Source organism: Anser cygnoides, chromosome 1 (assembly GCF_040182565.1).
Source record: "Anser cygnoides isolate HZ-2024a breed goose chromosome 1, Taihu_goose_T2T_genome, whole genome shotgun sequence".
NCBI lineage: Eukaryota > Metazoa > Chordata > Aves > Anseriformes > Anatidae > Anser > Anser cygnoides.
The window spans coordinates 94,311,236-94,326,015 of NC_089873.1; the positions used below are offsets into that span (position 1 = coordinate 94,311,236).

General features: G+C 46.3%; 1 long non-coding RNA gene across 1 annotated transcript; it reads right to left on the reverse strand.

Annotated features, from left to right (window-relative positions):
• Positions 1–3,077: 3,077 nt before the first annotated feature.
• On the reverse strand, positions 3,078–14,266 carry LOC136791569 (uncharacterized). The gene is made up of 3 exons (XR_010833822.1): positions 10,778–14,266; positions 8,437–10,035; positions 3,078–3,879 (listed from the first exon to the last, which is right to left on the reverse strand). It is a non-coding gene; the product is annotated as an uncharacterized lncRNA (long non-coding RNA).
• Positions 14,267–14,780: the final 514 nt, after the last annotated feature.

Consider the following 14,780-nt stretch of genomic DNA (forward strand, 5'->3'; position numbering starts at 1 on the left):
CCCCTTGTGTTGCTAACACCAGAGAAAAATTCCTGGAAATGCAAACAGACCTCATAGGAGGGCTGGAGCATCTGCTGGTGTCACCCTGCCACCAGGTGAGGTTTCCAGACTAGGTTACCAAAAATACAAGAATGTGCATATTGGCCAAACTGGGGGAGTTGACACTGAAGGTGGAATGGGACCACTGTTGTTGTTATTATTTTTATTATTATTGAAAAAGTAGTGTTTCCAGGAAGATTCAGAAGCGCCAGTCTTACAGCGGACTCCACACCAAACAGCAAGAAATGTCTGTCCCTGGGAGCTGCTGAGCTCATCCCAGAGCACACCTGAGCAGCCCGAAGCAGCACAGATAAAATCACTGATGCATGTCCTCATGTTCTGCCACCAGCTTGTGCTGTCTGGAACAAGCATCACAGGGCTCAATCTCCTCAGACAGACAGACAGACAGACACTGGAGCCTACCCTGAGCCATACTTTTAGCTGGGAACAGAGGGACAGTGTTCTGAATCACACATCCAGGCAGTTTACACTGCAAAACACCACCAGCCCAGCGCTGCACATTTAAAAGTCGGGCTACTCTGAGCTTTCGTACCAAAGGGCAATGCTGATGGGTGAGAGGCAGAGAAGTGCTGCAGAGAGGTAAATAAAGGGAAAAGCCTTAAGAGGTTCACAGCTGCCCTGATATAAAAGAATCATCTTTCACGCTGATAAAAATAATGTTACAGGCTCTGATAAGGATAATCTCCCAGGCTTTGATAAGAGTACAATAAGAACAAGCCTTTTACAATGCAGCATTATTGAACCACAACCCCATCCTGCCCAGAAATACCCTTTCTAGATGCCGCTGCCTTTTGTTCACCAGCAGCAAAAGCACTGGGAAGGACTGCTCTAGCTTTCCTCCCTGTCTAGCAAATTTGAGCAGCACAGCCAGGTAAGGACTCGATGGGCTCCACCCTATTGAATATGGAGCAATTCGCTGCAAAGCAACTAAAGCATGCAAATAATTGCATTGACTTCAAATGAAATTATTCCTATGTTTAAGTGCTCTACTGAATCAGGGCCAGAGTGCTTGGCATGCTGGAGTATCAAGTCTCAAATGTTTTGGAAGGCTTTAAGTGAGAGGGAATGGTTTGGGAAATAGGGGGGAGGAAAGTGGGAGGGAAAGGAGCTCTCCTACTGAATAATAGGCCAATTATTTCTGTGGAAGTTTTTGATGGGTATGAATAAAGAAAATAAGAACGATGGAAGGTCTGAATCTCTTTGGATGTTTGCATTAACTGTCAGTTACTACCTCGTATCCACGCTGACCCAGAAACTGGACCGGCTGTACAGTTATGAAATTGATTTAAGAAATATATCATGTATGAGCTTATGTGCACAATGCAACCTGCTTTCCCTCTGTATTTCTGTAGCAATACAAGAACGCACTGAGCCAGCCTACTGCTCTTGAAGGGATGGATGCTAAAGATGCCTGAAATTCCACACATCCCAAGCTGAAGATAGCAGAGGGTTGTTTTTCTGGTGGAGCTTAAAGGCCAGCTGAGCAGGAGCACCTACCCATGCAGATGGGGGCCACCTGTAGCACCGGGGGCAGTGCAGGTACCCAAAAGCAGGCACAGAGCTGCTTTGCTGGCTCAGTCATGTCCACAGTGGCAGGCGTGGGGACCACTCTCCCAGAGCCACTGGCTTGGCAGGACAGAGCAAGGAAAAGCTCCACAGAAACATCTGCGGTGGCCACTGCTGCTTGCAAGACAGGCGTTTGGCTGCAGCCACCCTGGTATCCTGCAGGTGAAATTAAGGAAAATGAGAGAGGAGTACGGAAAGCCGTAGCCTCAGCTTTATGCTGGAAGACCAGGAGCGTCCTTCGCCACATTATGCTCCTTAAGACCTTGTCCCTAGGACCTGGACATACCAAGCGGCTCGTTCCAAACCTCTCCCAGCGCAGCGCCGACTTCCCGTCCTGACAGCAGTACATTGCGCTTCTCACGTCTGATCTCGGTTTATTCCAAAAGCAACAGATGAAAGCCGGCGAGCATTAAAGTAAATAGGAGTTTTGCTTTCAACCACATTTGGAGCAGAATTTGACCCAGAATTAAAAGGACACTTTCTACTGGGGATCCAGCAGGTTTCTGATGCTGTTCCAGTAGCTCCAGGAGGCACACCTGCTCTTGGATCTGCATGGCAATTTCTGTGGTTTGGCCACTGAGGATGGTTTTATATTATTTTTAAGCACTACCATTAAAAACAAGGAACTTTTTTTCTCTTTTCCCTCCACTTCGCATGTTTTGCAAAGAGCTTGGGCAGAACCAAGTAACCACACAGGTGAAAAAAGCCGTACAGAAAATATTCTCAGCATTGTGCACAGGCAATTCCTCCTGCAGTTGTTTGGGATGCCTGACCCAGCCCCAGCCTCTCATCCAGGGACCCTTTCCCCAGACACCAGCCGCTGGAGACCAACCCCAAGAAAGCCGATCGCGCATGGTGCGCTCCCTGGGGGCCTCACAGGCCTGCAGGCCATGCCTTAGCCTTGCTCCTGACAGGAACTGGGTGGCCGTGGGTGAAGACAGGCCAGCAGACCCTGCCAGCTTTGCCACCCACCCATGTCCCCATGCCGCCTGGCATGCAGGGAGGCTGAGGCCTGATCCTGAGGCGGGCTACGGCTGAACTCTCCCCATCACTCATCCCCAGGGTACAACCACCACATAAATAACATCGGATGGCTTTTGCTGTGAGTGACCAAACCAGAAGGGAACTCAAGGAAAACATTGAGAAAAACACATAAAACCGCTTTGAGCACTATGAGGCAGCCATTACAGCAGTTTTCCACAAGTATTGCCAATGGTGCGGAGAATGATTCCAGTTCAACACGGGGCGGGGGGGAGCATAGTTCATGGTGAAATGATTATGTGGGATGTGCTGAGAGTTAGGCCAGTTTAAAGAGAGACTTTAAGTCAGTGAATGTGATTTTAACGTCATAATTTTGGTCAATAACAAAAGCGTGTAGAGCACACACATGTGAAATGGTGCTCAGACAGATCCCCAAAACACGGTTTCTACTTAGATGTGGGAGAAAAACCCCACAGGACTAAAACAGAACAAGGGCCACAGGCAGGAGTATTTCACTCCAAAAGAGATTAAATGTCCCTTTCAATACAGCCTACTTACAACGGGACTCCAGCACCAGGGGGATTTTCAGCCGTCTGCCACCAGGATATTGGGAGCAGGAAGAGCTGAGCACACCGTCCCTGCCCAGGAGCTGACTGCATGGCTGAAATTGGACCCTGCTATTTGCGTCATCACCAAACAATTAGTAAATGCTTCAGGTAACTCAGGCCATTCCCCAATGCTTTTGAACATGTTTGTGGCCGGATAAGGTCTGTCACATCCCTGGTGTCAACACGGCGGATTTGCGGTGAGCTCTGGCACATCAGCAGGGCTCTCTGCCCAGGAGGCTGGTAAAGTCGGGGAAGCACAGCTGCGGGTGAAGCACCCGCAGCTTGCCAATGCTCACGCCAGTCCATAGGAATAATAGCACAGGAGTTGCTCCCAGATCCAGGTGAATTTTTAGCCCTTCAACAATCAAAGTGGCTAAAAAGCTATTTCTTGGCTTAGGAAGAGCGGTAACATAGCAAAATTGGGGCCGTTGTAGAAAGTGCTCTGACATTTTCTACAGTTTTCATGATTCACCCTGTATCCAAAGGGAAACATTTCTATTACGTGTTGAAAATTGGCTGATCCACATAACATGTGCGAGACGTGTTTCCTCTCTGTCTGGCTCAGCAGCTCTCAGTCCTTTGTTGCTCCATCAGTGGGTAGATGCATCTATGACCACAAAAGTCAGTTGTCCTCTCAAAGAAGGCTGCAGATCCCACTTCTAGCCTGAAAAAAAGAGGTAAGTGTTTTTAAATCAGATACGTAGGCAGTTTTTCATCCAATTTCAAAAACAAAGAAGGAAAATATAATATTACTGCCATTTCCATCAGTTTGCCTTTTGGATAGATTTGGGTAGCCCAAATCAGAATTCACCGTCTCCACTAGCAACAAATGCTTGTAACCTTTTTGCTGGGCCAAGTTTTGCAATAATTTTGCACTTTTCTGGGATATCAGAGAACCCCCACAGCCACAAACACCAAGACACATGGTAGAGAGAGGTGTAGATGAGCCATTCGGAAGATTTTAGGTGTCAGGTGTGGCAGTGAGATACCACACCAGATATGAAGGACATGCAAGGGGCATGAGCACACAAGGTAGCCTAAGGACAACAGCTGGCAACAGGTAGAAAGCACCAGAACTTACAAACAAGAGCTTTTTAGGAATTAATTTTTTTCCTCAACAACAAACCTTCAGAAGTTCACAACAAGACCAACTCCAGTTCATGTAAGATTTTTCAGCCCAAACCTACACCTTTCCATTAAAAAACATATACTGTTATCATAGCCGAAATAGCCAGAATCACTGCTATAGATATGTGGAAGAGCTAGTCAAACTCTGTTCCAAGGCTTAAATAATCCCTAACTATTAGTTTGACAGTCAGTTGAGCTCAAAGACAAGATAATCACTGAATTTCATGGTTTTTGGATTAGATCTCTAATAGACCCTGGCATCTGCTGCCTTGTTTACAAATAAAACCAGGAAAAAAAATCCTCCTAAAAGAACAAGACAGGCAAAGGAATACAAATACTAGAGAGCTGGAAGGGAGACCAACTACTTAGTAACACCACCATTATCCAGTAATCATGACCAGAAAAAAATAATTGTTATTAATGTGCACATATTAATTCTAGATGCCTCGTACATGTAATCCTTAGATGTTTTCAGTGGATTAAATCCACTACTTATGTAATAGTCTGGAGATGAGTGGAGCTACACCCACCGTGGTTTGGGTTCCACCTGTTTTTAGGTAAACCCTGACTTCCCTCTATTCTGCATATCCCTCTTCCAGGAGCCAGAAAGTGAAGACAAACTGTTTGTTTTCCTTGCTTTACTATCTCTAAGCTATATTGTCATAACATTCAGATCCAATTCCAAAAGGCTGCGCAACTGTAGCAAATAGCCAGGATGGAAGACTGCACCAAGCAGGCTTGATGATGCGTAAGTTACATGTACAAGTATGCATTTGTTTTAACATATAGCCAGGGTGTATTATATTTCTGTGGCATATATGGAAGTTTCAGAGACAGCAGAGGCATTTGAAGCAAATGTAAGCCCCTGTTAAGAAACACAAAACAGACATTGCATGTGTATTTTCAGACATAGTATTTGTCAGCATGGATATTTCAACTTTCATTCTGCATATCAGAACAGGGCTTCAGCTGTCTGGATTTTACTAGTCAAGATATCCTCAGCATCTTGTCTTTTTATGCAGAGTGGTGTGGTCTGGTATGCAGCAGTATGTGTACTTGGCCTCTTGAATTACCCAATGTTCCTATTGTCCATAAGGAACAAGAAGTCCCTTTTCACTCAGTTCAAGCAAATTATCAAGGGAGATGGCATTCTACATGCAGTCTCAAAGCTCTTGCGTACTTTTGCTGCTTGCTGTGAGCCTACAGCCAAAGTCAGTGTAGGCAAATATTTTTCCATCCAAGATTTTTTTTTCCATTCTACGGCCATAAGCCGTTAGCAAACCATGTCAGTTTTGGGAATTAAGCCGTACCAGAAATGAAGAAGGGCATGAAATGCCGGGAAGGGGAAGGCTCTAATCAGAAGAAAATATCTCAAAATTTTTAAAAAAATAATTAAAAAGGAAATGGTGAGCAACTGGCTATCTTAAACTAATCCAAGTATCAGTGGAGCATTCAGTGCTTCCTCTTCCTCTAGATAAGGTTGCATACTGACACCAGAGAAACAGACCCTTAAAAATTGCTTCTTATCAATTTTATTGTCATAGCTTCTGGCCTCGAGGAAGTGATGGAAGTGAAAAAGGGAGCCAGAATTCGTTTTATAACCTATCATTTCTCATTTCCTTTTTCTATCTGTGTGGTACACAGGGCTGAGAGGACTCTACATCAGCAAGTGACACTGGAGTACCCCCGGAACGATGATCAGAGTTGGTTTGAAGTTAACACTTAAAGTTCCAGCAAGCTACCCTGATGAATGAAAACAAACAAACAAAAAAAAAAATCAGTTACAGACTTTCCATGAATGCACAGACCCTGGTCCTACTTTTATTAGGAACTTGCTGCTGCAATCCAGATGGACAGGCAGCCATCAACCCAGGGCAGCAGCCTCAGCCTCTCCTCAGGGGGCAGCACGGCCTTCAGGGCTCTTTGGGGAGCATCAGCATTTTGGGCACCCCATCTTGCTCAGCTGATGCCACACTCCACTGGCAGACCTGGCTGCACTGACCTTGTCTTCACTGTCTTCAATTGACTTACTCACATTAATTGGCATTACTCAAGATCTGGGTGTAGCTTGGATTCATTGTATAATAACGTTCCTTTGCCATTCCAGCTGTTATGCAGAACCCAAATATTTAACTGACTGCACGTTATTTCAGCTAAACAGTTGACAGAAGCATCCACTGCAGAGCACAGATGGGGCTTATTCCTAAATCATACAAGAGGGTGTTTTTTTTTTTCCCCTGGACGGATCCCATATGTTGTCCAGATGCAAAACGAAACATTATCAGTCTAGTAAATGGATGTGCAGCCAGTCAGTGCACAAACTCCTAAGGCTAATAGGGAATTATTCTGAATAGGCAGAAATTAGTTTGACTTACACTAGGGCAAGAATTCTTAAAAGGCACCAATTTGCTCTAAAACTGGAGAATAAGGTCAAGCCATCAACTCTTCTTGTTTGCAGATTCATCCAGCAACACTGATTTTGACAGTGTGGAAAGAACCTGGAACAAGATCACATCTGAATTGCTCAAAATCTCACCCTGCAAGACACAGCTCGAGATCCCATGTTCCGTGATTCACCCCACCTACGAATAATGTTGGCTCCATCCAAATTATTCCAGCACACCAAACAAAACCATGACGTACAGTCAATGGCAGAGCCGGCATTGCAACGCAGTGAAGCAGCCTGCCGTTTCACTGGTCAGCCATCTATTGTTTCTGACACATCTTTCTGAGGCCTCTACCTGACCCGTACATGGCAGCTTTCCCAAATTTTTCCTGCAAGAGTGGAGAAGGGGAAGGCCTGCTGACTAAGCCAAAATCCAGTACCTAGGCTTTGTGCAAGAAGCAAAGCAGAGCCCTGAATCCTTACAAAGCCATACCAGGGGTGGCACAGAGCACACTGCCACGCTGCTGCCCACCATCCCCACCACCTGTGGCACCCAAACTCAGCCTGTGACACCCCGAGGCACCCAAACACTCGCCCTCCATGTGCCGGCAGCACGGGCAAGAAGAGGAGCTGTGCCTTTCTCACAGCACAAGTAGGTGGAGGCTGGGGAATATCCAGGCTGGCAACAAGAACATCACCCACCTACCCAGAGAAGGATGAGTCACCTCTTCCTCCCTCTGTAAACAAAATATTTGAAACCCTGGTTTAGTGGTAAATTGTGACATGTTTTCTTGGTTCTCTTACCAAGGTGCTCGCTGTCGGGGCCAGCACCCCGCACATCATTTGCGAGGTGAAGAAGCGCCAGCACAGAGCTCATGAGTGGGAAGGACCAGGTTTCTTGAAGAGCAGTTTTACTGCGAAGAGTGACTGCAATGCAAAGTTACCTCTCCTCTGCGGGCTGTGCCTCTGCGAGGTGAGTCAGAGTTTAATAGATGCCTTCCGTGACCGAGATAAGTTTGCAGGGCCAGACCTGGGCTATGAGCTGGGCGTGCTCTGCATCCTCAGCCGGGCTGTTTACCCCATTCAGCACAAGTCAGTGGGACACCCCGGAGATTTCCCAGGCACAGAGATGGCATGACAACCCACTGTGTCCCAGCAGAGCATGAAGCAAAGCCACCTGGGCTACTTGCAGCCAGGTGTTGAGATGTGGAGAGCCTGGGACCAAGATCACCCCCTCCCACACCAGGAAGACTCATGCCTGATGATCCCAGCGACACAGCAAAAGCCACATCTCATGCAAGGAGCCTTTCATTTTTAACTGCATTGTATTTAAAGCACCTCCTTTTATTGCCTCCAGTTGCATTTTACCTTGCAATATTAAACACAAAAGCAATCACCAAAAGCCTGCCATTAAAATGCCATAGACCCAATTTCTGCTTTGCACAACACTAGGAAATTAAAATAATACGTCACCACGATTTCTTAACAAAATGGATGGTCAGTACTCGAATGAGAGATATGGTAGGTTTGGAAACAAGCTCTGCCATTTTCTTCACCTCATGTGTGCCACGTTACTGAACTGGGTTACTGTGGATTACAAAATTTCCTCTGAAGCATCACGTTTTGGTCCCCTCCAGACCCACAAGCATGGACAGTAGCCTGAAACAACAGGTTAGTATCACAGAAACGTGTCACACTTAAAGTCACCTGAAAAAGGAGGGAAAATGCAGGTTTTCCAATTTGCTTCTTTTTGCATTGAATGTCCTTTCCACTATTCCCCTCCAGAGAAGGCACTGGGATTCTCCAGCTAGCTTTTGCTGTTAAACACGTCTCGTCTGCCACGCTTTTCCCTGAAGGCAGTAGACCTAACACAGAGAGAAACATTGCAAAACAGAAGAAAATGCTTGTTGGAGACCTTGTTTTACCACATAGCTCAAATGTCTGAAAATACTTGGAAAAACACTTAATCCTTGTTTTAAAAGAAAAACCTGCAAATTACCCTTCAAAGCCAAGGAAAACTAGTCAATGTGCCTAAATTCTTCATCAAGTCCTTGAAGATTTTCCAACACACCCCATGTATTTTTAATGTAGCCTGATAATCTGTTTTAACACATAACCTGTCAGAAGTAGGCTGTAGCTTGAGAATGTCATCGTTCATATTTAATTAAAAACTCCTAATTAACGTTTCTTCCCTTTAGAGTTTGAAAGAGAAAAAGAGCTTGGAAGTGGGACACGGGAACACCCTAAACACAGAGGAGAAAAAGCGGAGCTCCAAACTGCCTTCAGACGAAGTCATTCTTCCAAGCCCCTCAGTTCAGGTTAACCCTGGGTTAGCACTGGGCTGGTGAGAGCAGCACTCTGAGAGCAGTCAGTCTCCAATTCCAAATCAGGGTGAAGAAAAAGGAGGGGAACCAACACAAGCCTATTTGCATGGTCAGATCCATCTTAAGAAACCAACACCCAATTTTTTACATCTTCCACCAGGCCTTTCCTTTCTTCTGTGCTTCTTTGGAGGACACACTCACAATTCAATTATCCACACTTAGGGGCCCATAAAAATGAAAACAAGCTTTAGTCAGCGCACAAAGGCTGAGTAAAGACAAGGCCCAAGGACAAGAGCTTTGACGTGCCGAGATGCAACACCAGGCTGAGCAGCAGAGCCAGACGCTGAAGGTGCAGATTTCCCAGTTGGAGAATCCATCCCTACCAGAGCAGGGGCGAGGGCTTTGGTCGGGATTTGCCCTCTGTGTGGTACATGCAGGGAGAAGCCCTATGAATCACAGTGTGTGCTTTCCCAAGGGTTTCTCAGGAGATTTGCAAGTCTAATCCTAATCGTAGCTTGCTCCAGCATGGCCACTGGCAGGAGCTGCAGGCATACCACCCCCTCACACACCACCCTCGCACCCCCCAAGAAAACGTCCAAGCTCCCTGCTGTCTCTTGTCCCCAGACGCTCACGTCCTGCAGCTCCAACCAAGTGCTCTCGTCCACCTCCACTGTCTGGGATCCAGCCCCATCTCCCACCTTCGGGAGCGCTGGATCTACCAGTTACCAGTTGCTGGGTCTGCCATTTACCAGTTGCTGGATCTACCACTTAGCGCACTGGTGGAAAGCAGTAATGGCCCCATGTCACATCTCCCTTCCCTCCCCATCATGGCCCTGGTCAAAAAACATCTTCTTACACCAAAACCTCTCTGAAGCAGCCATGATGCTTGGAAGGGTCTGAACCTCGCTTCCACTCTCTTCTCAGCCAGCCAGCTTGCCCAGAGCTGCCCAGCTCCTGGGTGAGAATTCAGTGCTGTGCAAACCTGAGGACAGAAGAAAAGATCTAGGAGCTCAGGAACATTAGTTTATGCTAAGAAAGGCAGGCAGCAGTGGGGTGCAGCACAAGGGATGCAGCCTGGGCCAGCACCAGCAATGCAGGTACATGTGCACTACGTCCCACCTGGACAGCCCAGCCCATGCCTTCCTCCAAGAGCAGCCACAAAGCATGCTGGCTTCGCCCCCTCCCACAAAATTCTTGCTGCAGTCAAGCTTTTTCATAGAAAAAGAGATTTCCTAGCAGAAGGTGGCTTGGTTTCATCGCAGCTCATAGTTTCTAAGAAATGTTTTCCAGTTTCCCGAGCAGTGCTAGGCAATTCCAAGAGAAAACACCCAGCGGCCGTTTCAGCCACCCTCCTCCTGGATGGCCAAAGCCCCCACAGAAACCACCATGGGGTCAGCAACATGGGCCTGCCCCAGGCAGAAGCCAGCACCAGCCTGTGATTAGTGCCCACTCAACCGGATCTAAAGAGCAGCACGCTCACTTTCAGTTTCCCAGCCAGCCCACTTTGGTACCAAACTCTCCATGCAGGACTTCTGCATCCCTCACACAACCCTCCTGCTTGGTGCCGGGCATCCCTTGTACAGCCAGTACCCTCCAGTCAGCCCAGCATGTTTAGGAAAGAGGAAAATAACCTGGAGCACTCACATGGCATTGAGCACCTTGGACATTCATACAACCTGCAGCTCTGTGGTTGTTTTGAAATTCATGCCCTGGCTAAGTCTCACCAGCGACAGAGGAGAAGCAGGGTTTTGCTAAAGCAGCATGCCTGCAGGAGGAAGGGATGCCACTGGGACCAGATGTCCAAATCTTCAGCCACCAACAGCTCTCCATGGCCAGATCTAGGGAAAGAGGAAGGAAATATGGGTACAAAACACACAGAAAAAAATTACCCCAAGAATTTGGTCAGACTAGGAAGAGCATACAAATCTTTTTCTCTGAAAAACCCATTGGTGTCATTTGTGGAATAAACTGCCGTCATTTAACAGTTTGCTCAGCCCTCCAGATTGTCGCTGACAATTTCATTTTTTCAGAAGAATTAGTCATGCAGTAAATTGTTACACTTGAAATGAGAACCACAATCGCCAGATTATCACTCATCTAATTAAAAGCAACCTAAGTATTTCACACGATACAAACAGTACGGTATTCACGTGCCAAACATAAAGATACAGAGCGCTTTGGAGTTTGACGTCAGTTTTTTGCTTCAATCAACATTTGCCTTTTAGGTCAATACATTTTGATGTTTGCCATAACAGAAGCTAGAACCAACATGCTTATTCTTGCAATTATTTTGCTTAACCCTTTCGGTGCCTGGAAGAACGTTTGCAAGAAAAAATGGAGAGTTGAATAAGAGCGTGCAGTCTCTGTGCGTGGCCTTTCTCTCAGATAAATCCAGAAAAATGCTGGTGCAGTTCTGTTATCTGGAAGAATCGCACTGTTCCTTGCCAGCGCTGGCACAGAGCATGCAACAACACTGCCAGTAATATTAAATATCACTAATAGCCCACCTGAATAGCCGGGAGACAAACATTCAGTTATTAAAAGCGATGGTACAGAATTGCCTAATTAAGCCCGGTAGCTTGCTGTTTACAGTGGGCTGGTGCCAAAAGAAGAACACAATTTTACAGCTTTTATTGCTATTGTTTCAGTGTATTGAAAAAAAAAAAAAAGAAAAAGAAAAACGATTTTAATCAAACGCGGGGTATTTGAACTCTGCAGCCACCATTTGCTTCAGCCACAGCGAGATAAGCAGGAGAATGAGCTCTTGTGCGTTCGTCTGCTCAGTTTATACAAGCAGTAAGGAAACTGTTTGCTCGTGCTTGCTGCGCTCCCCTTGCCAGCAATCCCTATGCCAGCGCGAGTGCTCACAAAGAAAACAGCATCTGCCTGGCGAGGGTTGGTGCAACACGTGCCGCATGGACGGATAGACAGACGGCTTCCCCAGCCCCACCACCCATTCTGCAGGAATGATTTTGTGTCCCAAATATCCGAGCTTTAGATGAGCTCAGGAGTACAAGAGGATGGAGGAATCAGGCCTGGAACTGCAGCACAAAATGTGCATGCACAGTCACATGCACCCTGCCAAAAAAATGCGCACACACACTCACATTAGGCTTGTGGGCAGACTCTCTCTCTCTCTCTCTCACATGTATATGTATAAACACATATATATGTGTATGTATATATGTATATATGTATGTGTATATATATCTTTTTATTTTTCTCTGGGCCACAAGTCTTCCCTGCAAGCCTAGAATTGCCAAAAACTCCTTTTGTTGGACTCGCTCCAAATGTTTGACAGGACCAGCAACCGGTTGTGTTCCAGAAATAACAGGGAAACGAGGAACAGGCAAGCTGTACGTAAAGAGGGAAAAGAGAGAAGGTCGTAAAGAGAAAGGCAAGTACATGGAGGAGGTTTCATCATCCATGGGTAAAACCCAGAGCAATGGGGGCACGGTGCCCTTGGGAGGGAGTAATCAGCATCTCCCTCACACCGCCTGTCTCTGATCCCAAACAGGAACAAAATCCCCCTTTTCTGGCTGGGGTCTGGGCGCAGGGCATCTCAGCAGGTGCCCACCATGAGGCTCCTCAGGTGCAGCACCCGCCCTGCACCACCCCCAATACAGCTCCTCAAGGCAGAGGGGAGGCATGAGGTCAGCGTGCTCTGTCACAGCCTAAACATAAAGATAAAAAGCAAGCAAAACTGTCTATTAGCACATGGAAGATAAACAACTGTTTCCCCCAGTTTCCCATAACTCATTGCCTTAATGGCAGAAGATAGGCAATTAATAGTGTGGCTTCCGTCTTAAATCACATCAGGGGCTATGGTTTAAACCCACTTTAAAGAAACTAGGCCAATCATTTTATAAGGCGTGGGAATTGTTAGATCGTGCTATCCCTTCTGCTTCATACAATTGCATGAAGCCTGATACTGTAGAGAGGTTTTAATGAAGGCCTTATATAGCTCTAGGTCAGCACATTTGCATTTGTGAAGATTACATTGAAAGCACAAGAAGTGAAAGAGCATGAACAAACAGCAATGTTTTCATCTTTTAAAACAACATTCCCTCCGTGGGAATATGGTACAAGACACTGGGAAACAATGGTTTCTATTTCCAGCTCTGCTGTCAGCTCGCAGGAGTCTGACCTTAAGCAAATCATTTTACTCTGGAACCTCATTTATCTGCCTCGGGTGTGTAAGGCTCATTAGTACCCTTACTAATGAGCTCCACATAATCATATGCAAAGCACAGCATTTTTGTAGATTTTGGAAGACTAAGATTTGTAAAGCCCTTTGAAATTCAAGATGATGTAGATATGTAAAGATCTCCCTCCTGCTCCCTCTCTTGCGCACACAAACATGAACACACCATCCAGGTGATAAAGACAAATTCTGTTTCGAAAATTTCGGTTCCCAAGCACCAGCTGTGTAACTCAAAGTCCGGTTTTGAAGTTTTATTACTTCTTTGAAACAACATTGCTATAAAACACACACTCACAAAAGAAACCCAAACAGCAGCAACTTACCGGAATGGTTGGTCTTGAGAAGGCAATAAAAGCCTAAACAAACTTGAACTTTGGACTGCATGCTTTGTTGAGTTATTGAATTTGACAGGTTAATTTATTGCTTTGATCTGATTTATACACTGGCTGTGCACTTGCAGAGCTTCTTCTGGTGAGGTGCTACTTTTATACTTTGTGCTCTGTTGTAGTCCTAATCATACAGACGCAGCTACCTGCCAGGAGTGCACAATTACAAGTCTATCTTTTATTCAACTAATTGGTACAGGTGGATAAAAAAAAAATGGTTTTCGTGCCTGCTACCCCAAAGCAAAGAATGACTCTGTTCCCAAAATACTGTCTTAATTTTTTGCAGTTACAACAGTTGGTCTGATAAAAGATGTTACCTCTACCTACAAATCTCATCCAGCTGATATCTTTTGAACAACACACTTGCAACAAAGTACCAGGATAAAAAGTCTGACTCCTCACTGGAATTTGCAGGCTCTTTCTGGCAGCCTATGCACATCCACTAAGGGCTGGAATCCAGCAGCAGTTCTGTGACCAGAGCTAACTCAGAGTTACTCATGCTACTTTAAAAAGATAAAACTTTTCCCAAAATTCAGTTGAATTTCTTAATGGGAAAGTGAAAACAAAAATCAAGGGGAATTTTGCAGAAGGCTGCCAAAAACAGCCTTACGACCAAGCTGCAATATCTTTGCACAAAGCAGCATTTCATTTCCCCCTCCACGCACAGGGACCATAAGCCATACCCTGTCGATTTTTATTCTCTAGCTCTGAGCCAAGGCTTCCCCAAGAGCCTCCAGCAGAGCAGGCAGGTAAGTCTCCCTTGCACAGCCAGCTGCCCAAAACCCAGGTGTAAAACACCTCCTGTCTGCAGGCAGGGAGCTAATTGAGTCCCCAGACACCAGGGCACAACTCAAGCAATCCAAGCTGCTCTCGCACAGCCAAGGGCTGCTGAGGGGACATTACCCACCGCGGCACTGGTGCGGCGGGTTTTTGGGACACAAGGACATGTGGCCGAGGCTGCTTGGTCCCTGCCAGATGCCTGGCCCTTGCAGGCAGCAATCGCTCGCAGAGGCAGGGCTGAGGCAGAGCTTGTGCACGCCTGCATGTGCGGGTGTGGAAGAGAGACACGTGCTGCTTTCACCTCTGCTCTCAGCTAGAGAATATGGGCAGCCATGTGCCCACACTGCAACTGGAGAG